The 23,939-nt window shown below is 48.4% G+C and overlaps 2 pseudogenes; one reads left to right on the top strand and one right to left on the bottom strand.

Moving 5' to 3' along the window:
* The first annotated feature begins 37 nt into the window (after nt 1-37).
* Nucleotides 38-980, top strand: LOC136489106 (uncharacterized; annotated as a pseudogene).
* Nucleotides 981-2,994: 2,014 nt separating this feature from the next.
* On the bottom strand, nt 2,995-4,218 carry LOC136489107 (uncharacterized; annotated as a pseudogene).
* Between the last annotated feature and the right edge of the window lie 19,721 nt (nt 4,219-23,939).

Here is a 23,939-nt window from a genome sequence, read left to right on the forward strand (position 1 = left end):
GGTTACGCCTTTCGGTAACGAGACATCACTGGGAGTCATGAAGAAGTGGATGGCCATATTTGCAAGGAGACCAAGCACACGTTCCATTACTGAAAAAGCTACCAGCAAGTCCGACTCCAACAAGATCACCATACGAAAGCCAACGAGAGAGGATTATGATAATATCCCCACCAATAAATATGTGCCAGGCAGGTCTCTACTCCAGTGGTGTGAACTCCATTGTGTTTCACGTGCGATGAAGAGGTTGCATGACTGGTATATGAGAGCATCTTCGGTTGGGATCAATGCCTTCAGCGCGGTTGTACCACCACTAACTTTTATGGGTGACCCTAGCAAGGTTATGGTTGACTTCGAGGACATTTGGTTGATGTCTCGCCTTCGCAAACTCAACTTCCAGCTCATGAGCGTGTGGTGCCTGTAAGTGTTGCTCGTACATAATTATGTTTTATTACTGATATAATGTTAGGGCATATGAAGTATCATCTGACAAAGTCACACGCTTTACAGAATGCAACAAGTCGACCAGGAGATGCGGTTTACTGAGGATCCACTTCTTCACCAGGGGAAAAAGGTTGGGTATCTCGACCCGGCCAGAATAAGCGAGATCGAGCACACAGTGGTTATGGGTCCTGATCATGACTTGTTTGTGGGCAAGAACGAGGCTGAAATAGCAAAAATTAGAGTGCAAGAGCAAGACAGGCAGGAAGTTGCAGTGGCCACCTACATACGAAACGTGTTTCTTCAATACGGAGAATTATATGTGCACCATACATGTTCAAGTATGTGTTGGTCGTAAACTCCCTTAATAATTTTTATTGACAAAGTTCTTACAGTCTTAACCCATGGCTTCATTGAATCCGTGCAGGGACCATTGGGTCTGCATGTACATTTGGCTCTACGATGCACGGATTTTGGTACTTGACTCCGTAGATTTCCCCCAAAGCAGTTATCAAAAATTCATCGATATTTTACAACAATAAGTCGAGATTTGCATGCGTGCTTTTCCACATTTCTGTATTATCTACGAGAGTTTAGATATGACTTGTTGAATTCATTCGAGCTCTGCAGGGCATACAAGTTCTATAAGTTCAAGGGTGGACCATATGATTTTAAAAAAGCCAGAAAACCGCTACATGTGCGGAGTAACTATCCGGTAAATTTTAAATAAGCATACATATATTTGTCTTCTATGTTTGTACGTGTAGCAACTATGTAGTAACCAATTGCCAACTCTTATATACATAGTGCCACAAGCAACCACCAAGATCGGTGCACTGTGGGTACTACGTGTGCGAGTTTCTCAGAGAAAACAGGAGATACACCAACAACCCTAGCAAAGTAAGTAATAGTCATATGTCAAGTTTTGTCACTACTGATGCCTTCTCCGTATTGGTTAGTTGTAAATGTATGATGACTTATTATATTTTGCAGGTATACAAGTGTGATCCCACGAGTAAGCGCCTCCAGATAAAGAGCTCATGGACATTTGCGAGGACTTTAGCCGGTTCATCATGAAAGAAATAATTAACTTCGATGGGAAGTATTTTGATCCGGAGTCAGAATTAGCTCGACCACAGTACCATGATCTCGTAGATATTACCAGGCTAGAGCTAAACCACAAGGATTATTAGAGGAGTACGTCATGGGACCGAGCTAGCTATGAGTGGAAGAAACTTTGTTTTATGTTTACATTATTAGCGTGTGATGACTTTGTTAGACTGCAACAAATATTGCATTTTTCATGCATGCGAATATACTTTTCTGTGATTTCTATTTGGATTTGTTTTAATTTGTATACAATATTCACTAGCGGGAAATATATGGTGCCAAATTTTGATTTTTTAAAAACAATTCACTGGCGGTTTTGCTAATAAACTGCCTCTGGAAAAATTATTCTAGAGACGGTAGATTTAAGTCAACCGCCTGTGCTAAAAAAGTTACACTGGCGGCTAACTTAAATGAACCGCCAGTGAAAATGCTTTAACACTGGCGGATTGCTTACTTCGACCGCCAGTGTAAATATTATTATCACTGGCGATTGTTTTAGAGAAACCGCCAATATAAATTTATTAACACTGGCACATCTTAACTAACCGCCTGTATTATTTTTGTTTTCCACTGGTCTTTCACACTGGCGGTGGGTTCAAACGCTAGTAGAAATGCATCTGGAACCGCCAATGCTGAGCTCTAGTGTACTAGTGTGATATCATCGGTTCAGGACGCATATGAATGTGTGCATACTTGCAGTAGTCGTAGCTAAGACAATTAGACAAGGTTCTCGAAAAGATGTTGCTCTAGAACTAAGATAATAGGGGAATGGTCCGCTCGCGAGAAAAAAAAAAAGAACTGAGATAATAGGAACAACTGTCAGGGACTCCTAGCTCATCGGCACATATGCATATGGCCAAGCAGAATATCACGGGAGAGAAGCAAGCCTAAAGGAGGTGGGCAATAACAGGCCATGGGCCGTGTGAATGTGTTCGGCCTGGTCCATAACTGGCCAGGATGTTGTTCTCTAGATCGAAGTCTAGATTCACGGATTATTGCTAGGTCTAAACCCAACATCACTGTCGAAATTACATATGACAGTGGGTAACCAGCAATGATAAGCTTGCTTGTTATTGTTACGATCGGATCTAGACCCGGTGGAGCACTATCGAGTCTAGGGCCTCCACTACTACGGAGAAGATTTTTTTGAGGCGGTCGTTTTGCATTATCAAAGACGGGCAGGTCGGCCGCCTCTATAAAATCGTCTGCGTTAATCAGCCATTTCCCTAGGTAATCGGGTTATCTGTCTTTATGTTAAAACTAGGTAGCATGTCCGTGCGTTGCTATGGGATAACTAATAATTTATACTAAAAACACACGAATTGCACAATAAGATAACAATATTGTTAAATTAAATACCAACGATAAAGTGACATTTAATCCAAAAAACAAAGTTTATGAATTTAACACAGTCACGAAGTACGCGGTGTCGCAGGCTCATAAACTCTAGAGCTTCCAGAGATTGGGTCGAATCCAACCTAGAGCCTCGGAACCCTACATCTTTTCCTGGACGGGCTTCACTTCAGATGCATCGGTAGCAATATCAACAATCTCCAGTCGATGGACCAAGTCGTATGGATCCCCATACAATGGCTCAGACATGTAGATTTTGTTCTCCTTATACTTGGGTACACTTGTTCCACTAAAGCTTTTATTGAAATGTTTGGACACGAACAATGTCTGATCACCGATGTCCCTCACCCTGGACCACTTCGGCGTACGGTCGTGGAGGTTGCACTTGTAGATCGCGCTACTGTAGGTGAAGCTCTGTGTCTCGTGGAACGTGCTCACCATGGCACCCACAATGTGCAGCTCACCGTTTGATTTCAGGTAGCTGCGGTGGCAGAGCCCCACAGGTGGCGACAGCGATGGCAGCAGCGTCGCGGTTGGAGTAGCGCCGGCGACGTTGCTGCTGTAGATGGAGATTTCTCCAGTGCAGTCGATCGCCAAGAACTTGTCTTGCCAGTGGACGATGGACCCCACAGAGAACTCCAGTTTGGTGTCGAGCAACGTCCATGTGCTGTCAACTCCAACCCGGCAGAACGCGACCTCTGTGGAGCACCCAAGCATGGCCATGGCCACGCACTCGCGGCCGGCGGTGTCAGGCGGCGCCGAGAGTACGATCTCACAGAAGAACACGTCCCTCATGTCTTCTAGCTTGATGGCTCTACTTGCGGCATCCGCGTCCCCGTAGCCGTTGGTGGGATGGAGGACCCACCGGCCGTGGACCCTAGACACGCGTTCCGATGAGGATGCCGCCACGACTTGTTCGCCGGCTGGCGGGAGCTCAATGCGGGGGGCACAGCCACTGGCGAATGGATTCAGCAGCGTCACGGACGCCGCCTCGTCCATGAGCGCCAGCCACCCACACGAGGAGCCGCACGCCACCTTGCCGCGCACGTCGGGCAGCGTCTTGGACAAGACCTTCTTCTCCGGGATGCAGTAGAAGCCGACGCGGTCCGAGTCGGGGTTGAACGAGAGCAGCAGGAGCGGCCCGAAGGTCGCGAATGGGACGGCGGCGCACCATGGGGAGCAAGTGGATCGGAAGGACGCCGCGTCCTGGCCTGACGCGAGACGCTGCCCGATGAACTCGAGGAGATCCTCTGGCAAGCCGGATCTCCAATCAGGGAGAGGTTGGGACCTTCTCTTGGGATTGGGAGGCTGAGCCATGGAAGATAGATGACATTAACTATGGTTCACGCAAAAACAGCAAGCGAGGCAGATGGAACACGTGAGCATGAAACCAATTGAAAGGAGGAAAAAGTTGTCCCTTTTGTAAATGCAAAGAGGGGAAGTAATTAAATGTAGGTAGATTTGAAGGTTCTCAGAAATGCAAAGATGTTCCTTGTCTTAATTATCTTTCCTTCTGTGTTAATTCTCTTTCCTTTTGATCGTTGCCATGTATGCTGGTGCATGCAAACATGCAATGTGTATATGGATAGCACAATAATTTTCTACTTCTTATTTTGCCGTGATTTCTCTATCACATGACAGGCAATATTTAATCAAGGAGATATCGTGAGATCGCAGACGTAGGCAGACGGACGAATCAAAACAAATATCGCACAAAAAAATGTCCACACTTTATTTTTTTTTTAGTTGTAGAAGATATCCATTTCTACCATCGGAGGAGAGAGGAAGTTTATGTTTTGTCCATCCATTTTGCCTTCATCTCTCCTCAGTCTTGTCTCCTTCCAGCTGCAAGCTGCTTGTGCTCACCAAGGCGTCCTACGGCCCCTGCTTGTCATCGCAATTCTAGCTCCGCGCCACCCATCAGACTGCGCTTGCCATCACCATGCCGCCAGACAATCCCCGGCCCCGCTCCCTACCGCCCTTCCACCTCTGTGTTGTCCGCCATCACCGAGGCACCCGACAGGCCCCGCTCGCCGCCGGCACATTAGCCATGCTTACTGCCTACCCCACCAGCCAACTACTTCCTCTAGAGCTTGATCAATGCCAACTTTCTTTGCCTCAGCACCCATGGTCATCGGATTTGTGCTGGGGCGATGTTGAGATGGCACCAATAGGCGATCACACAGTGGAACAGTCCTAGCGGGCATGGCATGGTCGAGCATGAGCCCATCAGGAGCTAGCAGCGTCTCGTCGCACCTATATATGTCGGAGCAATGCAGTTCATAACCCACTGGGGGCGATATGATCGATGGACACCCGGCATGGGCCACACAGTCCACGCCTCCACGGGGCGCGCTGCCATGCATAGTTGTGCCAGCGAGTAATGGTGGCGGGCGCACGGCTTGGGTATCGGCTGGCACACTAGTTCAAGTTGGATCCGTGTGATATGGCTCAGGAGCATCAGTTGTCATCTTGTAATTCTTCTCCCTCCTTCTAAGCTGGAATTAGCCTTGTTTGGCAGTACGGTATCATTTCTCAGTTGTAAACCATTTCCAGTTGTAACTTTTGTGCACAAGAATACGACTGTTTTATATTACCCTTGAAATCTGCTGTTTGGATAAAAGGCATCGGTTTGCATCTGCTAGCTAGTGCTCCCTCTGCTGTGCGTGCTCCCATATGTTGGGGTTTAGTCCCACATCATGTAGCGATGGTGGGGGAGCACAATATATAAGGCGGAAGAAGCCCTCACCTATCAGGTTAGTCTTTTGGGTTGAGTAAGGCCCAAGGCCTTATATGTTGTCGGCTCCGGTGAACCTGGGACCTGTGGGAGCGCAGGCCCGTGGTAACGAGCCGGACCGGCTGCAAGCCAGCTCCAAGATCGTGAACTCGGTGGTCACCACCGGTTCCAACAATTGGTATCAAAGCCGGTACCCATGGTCAGAAAAGCTAAACCCGATAAAAAAATCTCGAGCGTCACATATGGCGGGGGCACCCCGATGTGTGACTAAGGAGGAGATTGTTGGGGTTTAGTCCCACATCGTGTAGCGATGGTGGGGGAGCACAATATATAAGGCGGAAGAAGCCCTCATCTATCAGACTAGTCTTTTGGGTTGAGTAAGTCCAATGCCTTATATGTTGTCAGCTTCAGTGGACCTGGGACCTGTGGGAGCGTAGGCTCGTGGTAACGAGCCGGGCCGGCTGCAAGCCAGCTCCAAAATCGTGAACTCGGTGGTCACCACCGGTTCCAACAATTGGTATCATGAGCCCATGGTCAGAAAAGCTAAACCCAATAAAAAATCTCGAGCGTCACATATATGGCGGGGGCACCCCAATGTGTGACTAAGGGGGAGATTGTTGGGGTTTAGTCCCACATCGTGTAGCGATGGTGGGGGAGCACAACATATAAGGCGGGATAACCCCCACCTATCAGGCTAGTCTTTTGGGTTGAGTAAGTCCAATGCCTTATATGTTGTCAGCTTCAGTGGACCTGGGACCTGTGGGAGCGTAGGCTCGTGGTAACGAGCCGGGCCGGCTGCAAGCCAGCTCCAAAATCGTGAGCTCGGTGGTCACCACCGGTTCCAACAATTGGTATCAGAGCCGGTACCCATGGTCAGAAAAGCTAAACCCGATAAAAAAATCTCGAGCGTCACATATGGCGGGGGCACCCCGATGTGTGACTAAGGAGGAGATTATTGGGGTTTAGTCCCACATCGTGTAGCGATGGTGGGGGAGCACAATATATAAGGCGGAAGAAGCCCTCACCTATCAGGCTAGTCTTTTGGGTTGAGTAAGGCCCAAGGCCTTATATGTTGTCAGCTCCGGTGGACCTGGGACCTGTGGGAGCGCAGGCTCGTGGTAACGAGCCGGACCGGCTGCAAGCCAGCTCCAAGATCGTGAACTCGGTGGTCACCACCGGTTCCAACACCATATGCTCTGCTCTGCTGCACAACACAACGCAGCACACAAATCCACGAGTAATATATAGACAACTTAGAAGGCTAACATGGAAGTGGTGATCCGAGAAATATTTGAGATGCTTAGTTGAAGCAATCAATAAATTTGATCAAGAAAAACAAGCAACACCCAAAAGAGAGTTAGTCATGGCAATTCAAGTGGTATTCCAAATAGTTCTCTCATGCAAGCATTGATCAAAAGATTAAGCAAGCTAACCACAACAAGATAGTGCACTTGATCATATTAGTGGTTCTCATATCATATGGGTGAAGAATAGATTTCATTATTCATGATTGGTCTTCACCAAGCTTATAATTGGACTTCACATTGCTATTAGAGTAATGAATTAGAATCTATGTGACTATCCTCTACTCCAACATAGCAAAGGTATCATTGTAATGTGCATGATCGTTTCATCCCTTACTAGTATGCGATTAATGCATATAGTACATGCTTCATAGGATCATGCATAACAAATGAAATGTTTAAATTCATAGCCTACCACTATTGCTTGAATGATTAATTGATCTAGTGGTTAGTATATGAATTTGTTCATGAGCTAGTGAACCCAAGTCTTGATTTAATTTGGATTGCTAACAAGTGACAAGTGCAACATTGGCAAGATAACCCTTGCAAGAGGTGTGAAGAAGCTTGTCATTGGTTCAAACCGGACTTGGAAGCGTAGGCAAATCAATTTAGTCAAGTCAAAATTAGAAGCTCATGATAATGACAAGAGTACAAGCACAAGACAACAATATAAATGGATATCTAGTTTGAATTGTTTCAAGTGGCATCTAGACTCAAGTATTTCATCAAGAATTCACAAGTGGTGTCTAGATCAACTTATAAATGATATCCTATAAGTGGTACTCATGAAGATATCAAAGGTTCAAGAAATGGTTTTTATTGATAAATCCAACAAGTAGTTCCATACTAGAAAATTCTTTCAAGTGGTATCAATCATGCAAGACGATGGTTCCACAAGTGATCCTCAACTTTAAGTGATCATCAAATGAAGAATGCATTCCTCACCTACAAGAGCTCAAGTTTATCAAATGAATGACCCATGCTATGACATAGGGAGAGGTGTCCCACAAATTGGTATCAAGGTCGAAGATCCTATGTGTGGTATCTCAAGGGCTACAAGTGGTGTCATTCCAATAATCAAGTGATGTCCATAAAAAATGCAAGATTCAAGTCTCAACCATCTACCCCAAATGCAAACCTTTTCATCAATGAGAAGCACACCTTTTATGGAAATTGATGACAAAGGGGGAGAGATTGTACAAAGATATGAAAGCTTTGGGAGAGATTAGGACAAAGAAGTAGAGGTTGTACATGGACATGGACAAAGAGGGAGCAACATTGAAGAAAAGAGATGGATCAAAATTCTTGGACAAGAGAAGCACACAAGTAGGGGGAGCAAGCTCATGAACTTTGATTGGTTACATTTGATATGTGCATAGTCATGTGCTTGCTTGCATTGCATAATTTTTTCAAATTTGATATGCATGCTTGTGTGGTGTATACTAGTTGTAGAACTTGAATGATGATTTAATAACTAGCATGCATAGGATGGTAGCTAGACTTGTATTTTTACACGTGGTACTAGAACCTTTCTTATAATATTGATCTCACAGGGTTTCTAGTATTTTTGTTGTCTAGCTACTCATGGGGCTAAGGATGGTGTTAAAAGTGCAACTCCGATTGGTATCACACTTTAAAGGTTTATTCTATACATCTTAGCATCATTTGGTAGTAATTACTCTCCCACAATTCCAATCTATGCATATGTGCGAGCTTCAAACCAAACACTCTAGCATATATGTAGGGAGAGATAATACTACCATTTCGGGTTTGTGGTACTTGTCCAAAATCATTTACAAATGGTAAAATTGCTTGGGCAAGCAACATGAATCCAAAAGAGCTTAATTTCCATATCTTTGTAGAGTTGTCACCGATTACCAAAAAGGGGGAGATTGAAAGGTCCTTGTTTGGTTTTGGTAATTGAGTGACAACCCTAGGTGAACTAATTGTGTTTATGTGAGATACATAGGTGATTAGTCCATAGGTACATGTGTGTGAGCAACATATGCCTTGGAGGTGGAAATGGCTCGGAGATGTTGTAAAGCTCACACATGTGATGATGAAGGAGCTCATTGCACATGAGACATGACATTGAGTCATGTGATCAAGGTGGAGAAGATCAAGACATGACATGGCTCGACGGACCGGTTGCAAGTGTGAAGGTCAAGTTGAGTGATGACTTGGTGCCGATGGACCGAGGCAACGGTGAAGAGCAAGTGAAGTCAAGATCGATGAACCAATATGATCACGTAATGATATGAAGTGGATTATATCATTGTTGATCATGTTGGTGCATGTGTTGCATCGACATTGGAGGAGATGGAATGGAATGCGCAAGAAAAAGGTATAACCTAGGGCATTTCATTTCACCGGTCATAGGTTATGTAGAGAAGTGCTTGACTGGGTTTAGGATAGATGGCCATACTATCAAGAGGGGCAAACTTGTTTACATATTGGTCATCCAGTGCGACTCAAGTGATCTAACTTTACATCGTTGCTAGGATCGAGTGGCATGGCAAGTTGAGTGGTTAACTCCTTGAAAAATGTTTGTGAAAAGCTAACACATGCACAAGGTGTTGTACACTTGGTGGTGTTGGCACATTTGCAAAGGAGAAGAAGTTGATGAAGAAAAGGAGTTGAATGCGCTGGTCACGGGGTGACCGGACGTGTCCGACATGAGGACTAGATGCGTCCGGTATCTGACTCAAGTGGCAGTGTTCCGAACATGACCGGACGTGTTCGATATCGATACTAGACACATCCAGTATTCTGGCTAGGCGCAGCCAGAGTTGCCGAGGTGACCGGACTCTGGCTCGTAGTAGTGACCGGATGTTGAGCAATCACTGTTTTGCATTAGGTCATGGTGACATGGGGCACGGGTGTTGGTCCAGAGAGGAATAGACGTAGGGGCAGGTTTGATCAGCCACATCGAATGCGTTCGGTCGAAGTTGAGCAGCTCTAGGAGCTCTCTAGACTCGACCGGACGCTGCCCCTCCTACGTCCGATCACTTTGCTATAGTGCGTCCAATGCGTCGTGTCAAAGCATGTCAGAGAGGGTCATTGGGCGGCAATGGCTACTTTGTTTGAATGGGACATGTGGTGGTCAAGCAGTGATCAGACAGCAGCGATCGGACGTGGCTGGTCACCACACTAGACGCGTCTGGTGTACATGACCTGCGCGTCCGATCATCTGCCCAGTGAAGGGCTAATGGCTATTTTAGCCCATGGGGCTATAAATAGAAGTATTGGTCGGCCTTTGGCTAATAGCTGAGCAGAGCTAAGCACCCTTGAGCCTTGGTGGCTTGTGTAGGTGTGCTTGGGAGCCCTCTAACTCACTTGAGCTTGATAGTGTTCATCCGATTGAGTGAGTGAGCGATTCTAGTGCGATTGCATTGTGAGGTTGCATCATGTGGCACTAGGTGATCAAGTTGCAAGCCGGTGGTGCTTGTTACTCTTGGAGGTTGTCACCTCATAGATGGCTTGGTGGTGGTCTCCATTGATGCATGTAAGGAAGATTGTGCGGTGCTCCGGAGAACTGATTGTGAGGGGGATTGTGCTCACCGCGCGGGAGCCATGAAGAGCAACTCTAGTAGAGCGTGACACAAAGGGTGACAAGTGGTCCAGCTAGGTCAAGTGCTAGAGCTTGTGGTAAGCACTCCATGTGGGAGAGTGTGACTTGTGGGTCACCACTAGCAAGAGGACCGACGACAACCTTGGAGCTTGTCTCAACGGGGACTAGCGTGTTGGCAAGCACGTGAACCTCGGGATAAAAATCATCGTGTCATCCTTGTATTCCTATTGGTTTGCATCCTCATTACACAAGCTTGTATTTACTTCATTTACATTGTGGTTGTGTAGTTGCTCTTGTAATTAGTTTGCTTGTGTAGCTCACTAGTTACCTTCTTGCTTGTGTAGCATAGAAGTAGCTCCCTTGCGTGGCTAATTTGGTTTGTGTAACCTTGTTAGTCATATTGCTTAGTTTGTGTATCTAAGTATTTACGCTCTCTAATTTGGCATTGGTTGCCTTGTTATTGAGAATTGCTAGTGAGCTTAGGAGCTTTGTGCTTTTGCTTACTAGATTGTGTAGAAGCTCCCCCGATTGTGCAAAGTACTAGTTCATAGGTTTGTGTGACCTTGCTCTAGAATTGATTAGGTGAGCTCTAGCTAGCCCGGCACCTTTGTTGCATAATTATGATCTTTATAAAGGTGCTTGTGAACTTAGATAGAGGGGTGTAGTCTTGGCTAGACCGTTAGTTTTAATTCCGCATCTATCTCGGTTAGCCAACACATTTAATTTTAGAAAGGACTATTCACCCCCTCTAGTCCACCATCTTGACCCTACAGGGGCCCACCGATGGAATCTCCATCAAGGAGAGGCCAACTGGTCACCTGAGTCAATCGGACGGCTTGGGCGGCTGCCAAGAGACAGGTAAGGAGCAGTGGGATGCCCCATGCAGGATATGCCAACTCCGTCATGAACGAAGGACCTAGATTCCACACTAACATATCCGATAGGAGCTCCCCGAACCCATCACCCGAGCCATCGAGGTAACTTTACCAACCCCCATTCTACTTTCCTAGTGCATGATCATTCATTCATCCATTCTCACGCATGCATTCATACATTCATCCATACATTCATCCCATACAACCAAGCATTGCATATGCAATTGTTGCATCACAATGCTTCGCGTCACGTCACAAAGTGGTAGTCATCTCATTCAATATGAGCGGTGACCAACTGGGGTTTGAAGGCCAGCCTATGAAGGGCTTGAGGCTACCTTGTGTCAAATAGAACCAGGGGAGAAAATGCAGATGAGCCCCTGTGGCCTTCGCCCGATCCGCTCAGAAGCGGACAGGGTCATCTTGACCTTCTCATTCGATCCTGACCTTGAGCCATGCCTATAGAATCTCTATTGAGGGGAGGTCAGCGGGCCACCTGAGTCGATCTCTAGAATGGCTCAAGCATCTACTAGGAGATAGGTTAAGGAGCAGTGGAATGCCACATGAGGGCTATGCCAACCCCGTTACGAACAATGGACCCAGATTCCACTCGAACATACCCATTAATGAGCTCACCGACCACATTACTCGAGCCATCGAGGCAAGCAATGTTAGCTCAAACCCTCCGATTATGGAAACCACGGATGGGGTGACGCACAAAACTCGACTGACCCTACTGAGCCCAATAGGGCTCGGGGGCTCGGGCCACTCGACCTTGACTCGGGAGTCCAGCCGATCACACAGGTTGCGGTCAGAACAGACACGGGCGAACACCCTGACCGAAAGAGACACAAGAGTACATGGCCCCAAAAAAGAGTACCAAGATGCTTAGCCTCTGACCGGCTCCCTAGTCGGCCATAGGCTCGGGAGCTACAACCACCAGGTGCGCTCACGCGCACCTAGTGGAAAATGGATTACCAATGAGTCTCCTCCTCAAGGGCTGGGCGCCTATGTCTGCACGGCAGGCCTCCGCGGCCTTCGCCAGTCCCTTCCTTAGGGGCTAGGTGCCAATATCCCTCTGGCACTCCTCCGCGGCCTTCGCCAGTCCTCTCCATGGAGGCTGGGCGCCCATAGTCACTTTGTGCACCTCCACAGCCTTTTCTAGTCCTCCACATGGAGGCTAGGTGCCTAAATCCTACTCGGTTACCCTACGCGGTACAACAAACCAAGGGGGAAAACACTGAAGTTCCAATAAATAGCCCCTTCACAACTTCACAGAAGTCCCAAAGGGGCTCGGGGGCTCCTGTTGGGTTCATAAACCCGGGGTTCCGAATGGACCCGCTTCCCTACAAAACTCAGCCTAATATGCGGTGCAACAACAGCACATGCCTGGGCTGGCCCGGATACACAATAATAGGTCAAGACCAAGATCTGGTCTCCTCTACCTCCGTAGGCTGGACGATGTCTTCCTAGCATAGATCTATAGCCACGGTCGAATGGTGAGCCTCCATCACCCACTACGCGGTGACCTGCTCTGTCTTGCTCGACCACTTGGGTTTGTGCTCCACCTCGGCTGACCTTTTGGGTTCGAGCTCCACCTCATCCAACCTCTGGGTCAGGGGCTCCACCTCGCCCGACCTCTGGGTCGAGGGCCTATACCCGTCCAACCTCTGGGTTGGGGGCTCCACCTTGCCTGACCTCTAGGTCAGGGGCTCCACCTCACCTGACCTCTGGGTGAGCATCGACCGAATGGCCTGGCCGTGGTGAAACCATAGTCCGACTTTGACCCCTTTTCTCTGATTGAGGATACGCTAGACCTCTACTTGCTGCTCTTTCCCTACCAACATGGTCAAGGCCAACTGGGAGCAACCGACCAGGAACACCTGCTTGGTGTGGGCCTAAGGAGCAGGTGGAGCAAATAAGGCACTCAAGTCAACTGTAATACCGAGGACCATACCCCACCATGCCCTGTGCACTTGTAGGATGGTGCCATCAAGGCATGATAGGCGAACATGGTAGAGCCTACCAGATGCATCAGAGCATAAATAGTGTTGTGGGCACCGTCGTTTGCCATACCAGGCGACACGGTAGAGCATGCCAGACACGTCTAGGCATAAACAATATTGTGGGCGCTGGTAGCCATCCCATACTCGAAGGCATGAGCAACAAGACTAGGCAGCACACGTATACACTCTCTCTCTTTCTCTCTGACTTGTAAAGCCATCCCTTTCAACTATAAAAGGGAATACGCTCTCTCCTGTAAAATGACTAACTCTCTCTCTCTCTCGAAGACTCTCTCTATGACTTGAGAACACAATAGCTCAATAGCTCTAGAGACACACAGAGGATACGCTCCTCCGACCGAGCCTCTAACACCCCCTTCTCATTCCTTACTCGTTTGCAGCCCCATAGCAAACTTTGAGCACCTGGGCTCAGGAATGAAGTCATTAACCGACCTCAACTGGATGTAGAGCCTATTGCCTAAACTAATATAAGTCCTGTGTCATTGAGTGCTAGGCCACATCCGATCACAACGCACGGCAAAACTACAAATATTTACTTGTTGGTCACTTTTCGTACCAACAATATGTGTACAACTATTGGAACATGTGCAACATCCTAATCTACTTTTACAACATCCATATAAAATATTTACAACATACCTCTGAAAACACCTGAAACACTTAAAATATATGCTTGCAATATGTGGTTCAATGCAACATCTTCTTGCTGCTTGAAAGAATAGAGGCTCATCGGCATGCGGAGTTCACTAGTCTAGAGCTCGTTGGTGGCGCGGAGCTCACCCCACCAGTGGAGAAGGTCATGGCAGGTCTCCACACTGTGAGGGTGGAGCGCGAGTTCCATCGTGGCCATCGCGAGCTGTGCACGGTCGAGTTTCGCCCCAGCCACGATGAGTTAGGCAGACTCCATTCAGGCTATCGTGAGCTGCACATAGGCAAGCTCCACCCCGGTTGTGGCGAGTTAGGCCGCCTCCACCCTGGCCGAGATGAGTGCGGCCGGCTGTGGCAAGCATGAGAGCGGGCGATCATGGCGAGCACGGGCGACCTCCGCCCTGGTCGGCCACCGCAAGCTGCATGGATGGAGCATATGCTATGAGTGGTGATTTTTTATTAGATACTCCGGTGTAGGCGGATAAGAGGACGTCATTTGGGCTGGTGTCATGTCCCACCAGCGGAAGCGTCCGAGGTGGGCGGACGCTCTATTTCAAGAATTACCGTTATTTGAAATATTATGTGGGAATATATGCTTAAATTTACATGGGATAAATATAATGCACACGATTACCGAGAGTACAACGAATAGGTGTCGGTGTTTCGAGTCAACACCAACTAGTGAATTTGTATTTATTGCACATTAGGCCCGGATGGTGTGCTAAAGGACGCAAGGTTTATACTGGTTCAGGCAGAATGTCCCTACGTCCTGTTTGCTACTGCTACTCATGTTATTAGCACTGAAAGGTTCATAGTAGGGGGTACAAATGGTTGAGAGAGGGACATGTCCCAAGCCTCAGATGGAAAGGTCAAATAGATGTTGAGAGCTTGGTTGCTGCTCAGCTGTGTGTTATGTGGTGCATGGTGTGTGGAATTTATCGATCCCCTTAGTGGGGTGCCCTACCTTCCCTTTTATAGATCAAGGGGGAGTAGGGATTACAGAATGGGAGAAAGAAGAAGAACCAGAGGCCAAGAAAGCCCTTTGAAGGTGCCAGGTCTTCCTTTTCCTCTAAGCCAGTCCCGCTGACATGACACACGGTGCCAGGGATAGCACATTCACTGATCCTGATAGGGCCATACTCTGGCTTCATTCAACAAGTGGTCACATCCCATACCACCCTAGTGGGCGGTGCGATGCACTAGGGTGTCGAGCCATGACCCTATGGGGAGCAGACGGTGTAGAGGCCCTACACTCATTACTATAGGAGACATGAGTTTCCTTCTTGGACCATAGCGGTTGTCATATGTTTTTGTTAGGATTCGTGTCCGAGGGCAAATGCCGGCACCCATAACACTGTAGGATAACTGTCGACGGCCGTGACACTATTTGGGCTCTGACATGCCTGGGAGGGCTTAAAGCGCTCGTCTGGTCATATCCTGATGGTACTTTCCTATAGGCGTGCATGGTACGGTCCTTAGTACTACAATTGACTTGAGCGCCACACCTTTTTTGTGTGCATAATTATGGTGAGGCAGAGTCTGCCCCCAGACGTTGAGCAAGGCGGAGTCCGCCCCTAGACATCGGGTGAGGCGGAGTCCACCCTAAGACATCGGGTGAGGTGGAGTCTGCCCCTAGACGTCAGGAAAGGCAAAGCCCAGCCCCTAGACATCAAGCGAGGCAGAGCCAGCCCTCAGACATCGAGCGAGACAAAGCCAGCCCTTGGATGTTGGGCGAGGTGGAACCTGCTCCTAGACGTCAAGCGAGGCAGAGCTAGCCCTCAGTCATCGAGCAAGGTGGAGCCTAGCCCCTGGTCACGGGGTGATGCGGAGCCTATCCTCGGACATTGGGCGAAGCAAAGCCAGCCCTCGGATGGCGGACAAGGTGGAGCCTGCTCCCAAACATTGGGTGAGGTAGAGCTAGCCCTCAGACATCAGGCGATGCAGAGCGTGCTCCCAGATGTGTAGAGCCTCGGACTATCGAGTGAAGGCTCCTCCTTCACGGGTCATCATCAGAGTTGGCGTAGTGCAGCATAGATTCCATCTCCGAACCAAACTTGAGCGTAGGCATGAGACCTCCTAATCCTTCTAAAGTTAGCATCTCTGAGAAGCAGGAAAATCTGCACACCGCCAGAGGTGTGCAGGCCATGGTCAACACCGATGAGCTTTAGTGAAAAAGATAAAACAAAGGGATCTGGTGATCCTAACATTTGGCTGTGGTTTGCATCCTTAGCGCATGAGAAGTAAGTAACAGTAGTATTGTAATAATAATATCCAGTTTTTAACACATTCCCGGCCACACACATCCACATCCATCCATATCCATCCACCAACCCATCCCAACCATAACCACACCACCATCACCACATCTCATCTCACACACTCAGGTCGATAGGCCGACTCCCTCTCAGCACTTGTCTCAATGGCCCGTAGCCCCTGGCTCACGGCCGGAAAATACCCCAAACCCTGGAGGGAGGAAAGAAGGACTCATCTCTTATCTAGTTTAAGCGAAACCCAGGAAAGGTCCATAGCCGACAAGTCGGCATATGTATCGATCGATCAACCAAACACTCTGCAGAGGTTTTACATACCCACAAGATAGCCATCCTCGATGGTGCCCCGTCTAGGCAGATTCCGATCGCTTGCTAGCCTAGAACGATGCCACCCTACCTCTCAGCCCTGGTACATCCCAAGTCAAGTCTAGGATGGCTGATACTGTGAGTCGTAGATAGAGCCGGGGCCCTCCGGATGTTAAGAGCCATGTCCACAAGGCCACCTAAAGTCTCAGAAGGGTGTGGGGGCAACCGCGCACCCCGTACCTCCTTGCACACGTTCGCCTAGCAGTAGTGGCATTGTTCTACCAAGTAGTCCGACCGTCCCACACCATATAGGGCGAGTGGGATGTAAAGGATTCCCGGTGAGTCTGAGTACTAGTAAGTCCTTAGGGTTTGACCAAGCCAGAATGTCTCCATCAGGGTTTCCATTTTACGTGCCACCACAGCACCTCTACCCCAGGCTCCACCTCTCCATGGTTTACACCTAAGGACACCTCCAATTACCATTTACCTGCCATAGGTATTCCACATCCAAGTGCCCAGGTAGCACCACATGGCAAGACTCGCCCCAGGCTCATCATTATTCTAGCTCGGTCGACACAACCCTCACTCTCCACGCACCCAAGACACATGCAGCACGCTCACACACCACCAATTCCAGCACCCATAGCCAAACCATTCCCAGGGTTCACCACCAGCATCACATCCTAGATATAATGCGAAGTGGAGTTAATAATAAGTATAGTGGTGTAATATGCAAGCAAGCAGGCAATAAGCATATATAAGTGAGCGAATGCACAAAGCAGGGTGACGTAGTAGAGTGGGTTGCATTAGGGTAATAATGGCTCAGGTAGTAGCATGCATTAAAGTACTATCAAAGGAATAATTATAAAGCGCTAGCAGTTCTAGATATTATGCAATGTCTAATAGGATTCTCTAAAAGAGGGTGCTGCCATGACACCTACGATGTAGAGGTAGTAGTGGTACATTTCTCCATCTGTTGGTGCTCATTCTACGAGGTCGTCTCCTCCTGAGTCGACTCCAGTCCACAGTCCTTGTCGTTGTTTCCATTCTCTTGATCCGATCACTAGCTACTCCGTGAAGCGACACGCAAGGCTAGAGAACACACAACAATCAAAAAGACGACAAGATGCAAGAAGATTCAATAACACCAATGGCACACTAAAGGATTCATAGCTTAGCCCTCTCGGTGGTTGTCTGATTTCCTTGGGCCAATAAACACAATGATGGTTTGCTTATGCACAAGCTTATGCCATGGCCAAGCCAGTACGGCTTTACGATAAACGGTTTAAGCCAGAGCTCATTTATAGCAAACATCACGGCTCACGTTCTTTCGATCCGGCGTCATTGACTTGATGGGGATTGGAAGTCGAGCCCCAAGAAAGAAGAACGACGGGGTTTGGCTCTTATAGTCTTATCCCATAAGTCACAATTGGTCACGAGTAGCATACAAGAATGATTAACACTATTGTGACTTGGCTCCAACGTACTTTGGCTCGCCCGTTATGGTAGAATGTGGTAGCGCAAAGAGATTGGACATCAACGGTTTTCTCGATCCTCACAACATAATAACGTCGGGAGCCGAGAAGAGAGTTGCTCAGCAAAACAAAAGAAACGGGGGTTAGCTAGGCACATCCATGTCATGTTCTCAGACACATCTTCGGGAAAGATGGTTTTTGGATGGCCAATCGGGTCGACATGCACGGGTCTGAGGTACGACATAGACTATAGCTTCGCTAACCCAAAAGGAATAGTCCGATCTTTGATCCAATCATCATGGGCAAGACGGAATCAAACAGGGCGGGCTAACTATGCAACAAGAGCAAGAACAACAAGGGACAAGGTCTACTTCTTCCAACACTCGTGCCACGTGAAAGACGGGGCATTGGAAGGAAGCGACAAACACCAAGTTCGCAAACCACTCGTAGGGTACCCGACTTAGGTGCACTAGCACTAAGACATCTCTCTAATTCATAGCGGTGCGGTTGTCACCGCGGGAATCAAAGAAATGCGATGGTCATACAAGGTACAAGCATACAGGGGTTTGAGCACGAAGAGGCAAGTAAAAGTAAAAGAGTGGCGTAGCTCCATGGTCATGGCGAGGCGAACTCGTAGTCACAAGCTACACCAACGAGTTGGCATCCATCGTTCCATGATTGTTATCTCCCAGGTCATCTCCCACAAGACTTGGTCATGGAGGGCTCAAAACGTGCGGGTGATATCCGCATCGATGTTAGTATCGACATCGAATCCATCACGACCATGTTCTAGGGCCAAAGGCAGGAGCTAACACTCGTGGTACTATGAAGCCAACTAAAAAGCGATGGGTCGAGTTACACTCAGCATCATGGTCATGGCGAGGCGGATCCTGCGATCGTAACATCCGAACGAGGTACGATCCCTCAGCCGGCTCGAAGGCTCGGCACACAGGCAATAACACAGCGATAAAAACCAAACACGACCGAAGACGCAACAACTCGACATGACTGCGGAGTAGCACATTCCATAGCGATGGGGATGGGTAGACCTGCACAAGGGCATGGTGCAGATAGATATAGATAGATCAAGATCACGTATTGTAAGTGTACGAATGAGTATAAGAATAAGAAGGAAGGGGCTTTCGTCGGTGGTCGGAGATGTCACCGAGGTGGTCGATGAGATCACCATCGTGGTCGGAAGGCTGGCCAAGGTGGTCGGAGAGCTTTGCCGATGTGGTTGGTGAGATCGCGGAGGTGGTTGAAGTGGTCGCCGAGGTGGTCGGAAAGGTTACCGAGGTGGTCGGAGAGATTACCAACGTGGTCGGAAAGGTCGCCAACGTGGTCGGTGAGATTGCCGAAGTGGTCGAAAAGGTTGCCGAGGTGGTCGGAGAGATCACCAACGTGGTCGGTGAGATCGCCGAGGTGGTCGGAAAGTTGCCAACGTGGTCGGTGAGATTGCTGAAGTCCCCGATGCTGGCGTGGTCTCATCATCAGCATGGCGTCAGCATGGCGTTATTAGAGCTAAATTGCGGTTGACAGGTGGGCCCTTGGTACTGGTCACTGACATGTGGGCCTAGTCAATGGTCATTGTTGACTGTTCAACAGTCAACCGGTTTTGGGTCTCTCCTGGGCCTTGGTGGGCCTGAACAGGGCTGGATTGGGCATGGTCGCAGGCTCCATCTACACAGCCGATCTGGGCTAAGGCCAGCTTCTTGGTCTAGAGATAGGAAGGGCAAGGATAGGGTCTCCATGTGCCAGTTCATGACACAGGGTGGCTGTCGGCAGTGCGTGCTGTTCGGTGCTTGTGCCTGAGCACGTCGGCGTGCTGATGGTGGCCTGTGTACCATCCAAGGCTTCAGCTTTGGATGCACAAAGTGTGCTTGGGCAGCGGCAGCAAGGCCAAGATGGCCGTCGTGCGGTGGCGTGTGCAGGTGCGTCGTCATGATGATGGGCGGCCATGAAAGGCCACACCATGGTCTTCTTGGGACCGGTGTCTATGTGCGCGCGGTGGTGTGGTCATGGCCATGACAAGGTTCGTCGACGGCGTGGCACCGAGGCAAGGCAGGTCCAAGGGCTCGCGTTGCTTCTACTGTCTCAGGGCGGCCGGAACACAGCGGCGACGGTTGACGGGGCATGGTCTTGACCTTGATGGTCATGGCGGTCAGGATGATTACGCCAGCGATCTCCAACGCCGCATGTCAATTTGGCTTGGCTGGTCAACTGCTCATGCGTGCTTGTGATGTGAGTGTCCAGGAGCGAAAGAGCTCTGCCTTCGCATTCCTCGGCATGGGAGTGCGCGGCGCTACGGCGGGTCTTGGTATTCACGACGAGCAAGGGATTGCGGTGACTCACCATTGGTGGCGGCGAAGAGAGGATGGCAGTGCAGGGCGAGGTGCTGCTGTGGCAAGGCGACGAGGTGACACCGGCTCGACGCAGGAGCGGCGACGCGGTCCATGGCGAGGTCATGGCTGTAGACGTGGTGGCATGATGCCGGCTTGATGGTGGCGTCGTCACAGCGTAGGCGCGCTGCTCCGAGGCGAAGCAGGCTCGGCGCCGAGGTCGCGACAGCGTTCTCGTGCGTGGGCATGACGAGGTCATGGACAGGGTCGAGGTGGCGACGGAGTCCGGAGAAATGTGGCATCTCGGACGGCTTGGGATGGCCAGACCATGGCTGCAGTGTCGCGGTGACGCCCCGGCGAGGACGACGGTGGCTTGGAGGAGTGGCGAAACTCCCAGGCTACGACGGAAGCACGGCCATGGCGACCACTGCTCCGCGCGGAGGTGAGCACGGAGCGGTGCTATGGATGGTCGGCTTGACAGCGGAGTTCATCGTGGGAGCCAGCTACCGCTGCGCCGAGGCAGGGCGAGCCTGGGATTCCACGGTGGCGCCATGGATGCCTCGATGCTTGCTGACGATGCTTTGGAGGAAGGTGAGGCCAAGATGAGAGGGAGAGGTCTGTGGCGGTGGGGAAGGGAGATGGTGAGGGCGAGGCCTTGGCTGGGGGTTTTGTAGCCCAAAGGCTAGGGCTTCGCGGTGGGGCGCCGGCGTCCGTGCCGCTGATTTGATGGTCGGCGCTACGTGGCGCGCATCCAAGGCCGCGGGCAGGTGAGCGACACGAGAAGCTTCAAGAAGGGCATCTAGGCTCAGTGCGGTTGCTTCCGTGATTCACGGCGCGAGGCGCGGCTCAGCGGGGCTCGCAGCTAGGGTATCGTAGGGGCATCCGGAGTCAGACGCTATGGCTCCTGACGACAGCAGAAGAGCAGGGCTTGTACGGAGGAACAAGGAGATGGCGTGGGGATGGGAAAAGCGACTGGAGGCAAACAGCGCTCGCGGCTTTAGTTCCTCCTTGCAGTGACACTTGGGACCCACGGCGTGACGTATAGGAGCATGCATGTGAGAGAGGATTGGGTAGTGGTCTGCTGTGGCTGGCCGAGCCGCGATGGTGATGGGTCGGAAGGAAAGCTGGGCTCCGGTACTTGCTATTGGGCATTGGCATGTATACACGTATATACACATATGGAGTCCTTGCATGGCCGTGTATACAGAGGAAGCAAGGAGCTCACATGATTAGAGGAACAAGCACACTAGCCTGCATGTTTGTTCACCTAGTTGGATTATTAGGAGCATGCATGACTGGCCAAGTACGTGGTTCTTGTACAAGCAAATAAGCACAGGAGCATGCAACTCTGTGCATTGTGCCGCTGCACGTGCATGCTTAGAATAAATAGCAAACAGAATTAGGAATGGGTGGGCCTATTGGAGAAGATAAAGAGAATGGGAACTTGAAGTGGAATTACAAGGGATAAAATGAGGGATCTTGCTACGGTCTTTGTGCTTCTCCAAACACGACAAGACTCAAACACCACACTAACATAGGAGCACAAGTGCTCTCCTACAAACAAATCTAAATGCATGCAATGACTTGTTAGTTGTTCGGACTCGTGTTGGACCTAGCAACTACATGTTCCACGTAATAGCAGGAAAAATTTTAAATAGTTCGCATTTTTGGTTTTCCGGAGAATTCCGGGTTGTTACAGTCCACCCTCCTAACAAGAATCTCGTCCTCGAGATTTCGGAGTTAGTGTCGGTAGATAGGATGGTCCTCGTTGTTAAGTCATATGCGCAGTGCATTTGTTTCACAATTGAAGTTTTGAAAAAGGAGCTTTTTGGAAAACGTTGTTGGCGTACAACTTTTTAAACGGAGAAACTTATTTCATAAAATCAGGAGAGATCTTTTGAAAGGTCAAATCGGGGTTTATCACAATTTTAGTTTTGAGAAGGGTCCTTTGTGAGAATTTGGGAAAAGTTCTTTTAAATTAGTGGTGAGGACTTTTGAAAATTCCAATTTTCGAATAATTTTGCTTTACGGGTTCTGCACATAAGAAGGATACAACCTTTGAAATCAATACAAAAGTGCTCTTGAAAACAGGTTGTACCCCATTTTGGTTTTAGTAGCTTAAATCAAAACTGTATAAATGGTTTTTGCTTTCCAAATCTCCTATAAATTGATTTTAGAAACATTTGGCCTTTCGAAATGGAGAGTTTTGGAAATCAAATCACTTTATAAACTTTTCCAAAAGGGGCTCTTTGAAAAGAGGTATTTTTAAATTGTTTTCTCAATTTGAAAAGTAACACTTTTATAAATATTTTGCGTTTTGCTTTGAGAGTAGGGTTTATTTGAAAAGTACTTGGCTCATCAGTTGAAATCAAAACTTTTTAAAACAAGACAGAGCCAGGTTTCGATCCTAGGATCAAATGATTACAAACCTTTTTAAAAGTATGGTGAAAACATAGCTTTTGTCTTTCGTAGACAAATTCACAACACCTTTTGAAAGAAGGTTGGTTTCCAAATCGCTTTCGCAAAGATTTTGAAAGTTAATATAGGTTTGGAAAAGAGTAAAAATCACTTTCTTTTTAAAAATTTTAGAGGGTTTTGAAACTGTTTTCATTTAAGATGGAGTTGCTTTTGCAAACGGGAGAAGTTTTCAACAAATGAGAGAGCGTTTTGAACATGCCTGGTTGAAAATCAAGGTCAATTTTTGAAATAGATGGGTAAAGATATGACGTTTTGGCTTAATATGTCCAACCGGTGGTCAAGATCATTTGTCTAATCGTATTACGGCCTTGATTTTTGCCTGGAGTCACACGTAGATAAAATACTTTTATAGTCTTCACTCAGGCAATATAAACGCAAGAAGCATAAGAAACAAAAAGATCCAAGCACTCAAGCAGCATTACAACTCCTATATGCATAGTGTTGACTTAAGGCGACTCCTAAGCCTTTGAGTCTCACACATCTATCGATCTTGCGTGGGCAATAAAGAGGGAATCATTTCCTAGTGGTCAACTTTGTCAAAGCGGGGACAGTCAGTTAGTGATAGAATTCAAGGTAAAGACGGGGAATCAAGTGTTAGTAGCTATGACTCCACTACAAATAGAATGTTTGGCTTCTAAACTAGTGTTTGGTACTAAAGGTCTCGTCCTAAGGTCAAGTATGGCTCTGATACCAACTGAAACATCCTCAATTTTCCACGAAGGAAAAATCCACAGAATGAATTATAATATGATGAAACCAATAGTTGATTCCATCATATTATCATATATCAGTCGATATCACAGCCATACATCGTAAGATTACAAGAATACAGGATATTACATCACTGGGGAACACACCTATTACAGAGTTAATCTAGCGGAAGACTATCGAGTGAAGGCTCCTCCTTTAGGGTCATCATCAGAGTTGGCGTAGTGCAGCGTAGATTCCATCTCCGAACCAAACTTGAGCATAGGCACGAGACCTCCTAATCCTTCTAAAGTCAGCATCTCTAAG

This window comes from Miscanthus floridulus, chromosome 10 (assembly GCF_019320115.1).
Source record: "Miscanthus floridulus cultivar M001 chromosome 10, ASM1932011v1, whole genome shotgun sequence".
Lineage (NCBI taxonomy): Eukaryota > Viridiplantae > Streptophyta > Magnoliopsida > Poales > Poaceae > Miscanthus > Miscanthus floridulus.